This window comes from Aplysia californica, unplaced genomic scaffold (genome assembly GCF_000002075.1).
Source record: "Aplysia californica isolate F4 #8 unplaced genomic scaffold, AplCal3.0 scaffold00424, whole genome shotgun sequence".
Classification (NCBI taxonomy): domain Eukaryota; kingdom Metazoa; phylum Mollusca; class Gastropoda; order Aplysiida; family Aplysiidae; genus Aplysia; species Aplysia californica.
In genome coordinates this window covers 235,426-237,452 of record NW_004797694.1, presented here as the reverse complement: position 1 = coordinate 237,452, position 2,027 = coordinate 235,426, and positions in this window count along the sequence as shown.

Below are 2,027 nucleotides of genomic sequence, written 5' to 3'. Positions count from 1 at the left end.
CTTCTCTCAGACAGGCACAAACAAATGGTCCCTTTTAAGGACAAGCGGGCTAACCCAAATTTCGGGGGCTTCCAGAAATCTTGATCTACACCAAAAGTGGGCATTGCCTACCTATAGAAGAAGTTTCGTTTCATTGGAGTGGTTTAGTTGTTGAGAAAACTCTTCTTGTCTTTTAAAGAAACTGGACAAGGGGCAAAAACTTCACCTTCGGTTTTCTCTAAACAGAATTTTTCGGGATAGCCTCATTTTGCTTAAAAGCGACCATATTTTATTTTATTTCTTTAAAAAAAGGAAGGTCAACCTATTTTCCAAGAACACACACTAATAATACACATGCATACACGTATCAATAACAGTTGGTCGATGCTGAGCTGAGCATGTCTTTTAACACAGAACTAGGAAAGCAAGATTTAGAACTTGATAGTAAAGCCAGCTTACTGCGAGGGCTAACATGATAAAGAGAGTAAGGTAAAGGAAACAACAGCAAGCAACTTGTAATGATCACATACGTCACAACTTGTCGCAGATAGCAGCGCCTCTCCTTTCCCTTTCTCAAAGTGGTGGGCTTATCTGTCTAAACATATCATTATGGTTAGTTGGTTAAACCTTTTTATGGCTTCGTTTCAGACCTTCGAGTGCAATTCTTTTTTTTTTTAAAGCACTTTCCACAAATAGCGCTTGTGGTCTGTATAGGGCCAGTGTCAATGTTAGGATTTGACTGTCAAGATTTTCTTACTTTTCCTATCTACCTCTTTTTTTCCTTTTTTTTTGGGGGGGGGGGGGTAAGTGATTTACGGCGCTCGCAACTGCATAAGGTCATATGAGCGCGCGGGACACTTTAAACGTTTTTCAGTTGGTAGGAAATTTTAAATTTTGCCCGGGTGGCGGCCGAAGCCTACTCTTATCGATTTTATACCACCAAGGAATCTTTAACGTGCGCAACTTGCACCCGGGCCCTCCGAGATTTTTCGCCCTTGTCCAAGAAGGCTAGGTGTAGATCTTTCCTACTAGAAGATCAGGGGTGTGGCTGAGAAAGCCTGCAGAAAGAGTCAGGAGCCCAGAGGAGTGGACAAAGGAGGTGAGGGGGATGGGGGCAGAAAGTGGAGACGAAAGCAGACGACAGAAAATTGCTAGAGAGCAGGAAAGGAGGTGAAAGGATAAACATTTTGGAGAAGAAAACTGTTTCCGTCTCTTCTCGGATTCGAACCCGGGACCTTTGAATGAGAGGCCAACACCTTAACCTCTAGGCCGTGAGAGCCCCCCTGATCACATACGTCACAAGTCGCCGCAGATAGCAAAGCCTCTCCTTCCCCTTCCCTTTTCCAAAGCGGCGTGCTTATAATCTGTCGAAACATATCATTATGGTTAGTTGAATTAACCTTTTTATGGCTTCGCTTCTGACCTTCAAGTGCTTTTCTTTTTTTAAAAGCATTTTCCACAAACAGAGCCCTTATTGCGGTCTGCAAAGGGCCAGTGTCAATGTCAGTATTTGACTGTCTTGGTTTTCTTACATCTCTGGCTACCTTTGCCTTACAAACACCGATTTACCACCAAAAATTTTTTCAAAAAATGAATGAACCAAAAAAAAAAAGTATTTTTAAAAAAATCAAAGCCCCATGCTGCTACTTGTCATAGCCTTTTGCGCTTAATATGATAATTTGAATAAACGGTAAAATGGTACGGGTTTAACACCCCTATCAACACTAACACTATTACGTTATTTAAGAGGCCGCGATAATATGAGAGACAGATAGAGAGTGAATGAGAAAGAGAGAGAGAGAGAGAGAGAGAGAGAGAGAGAGAGAGAGAGAGAGAGAGACAGAGACAGAGACAGAGACAGAGGCAGAGACAGAGACAGACAGACAGACAGACAGACAGACAGACACAGAGAGAGAGAGAGAGAGAGAGAGAGAGAGAGAGAGAGAGAGAGAGAGAGAGAGAGAGAGAGAGAGAGAGACAGACAGAGACTCAGTCACTCACACATAGAGATAGATACATACAGACATACAGAGAGAGAGAGGAAGAGA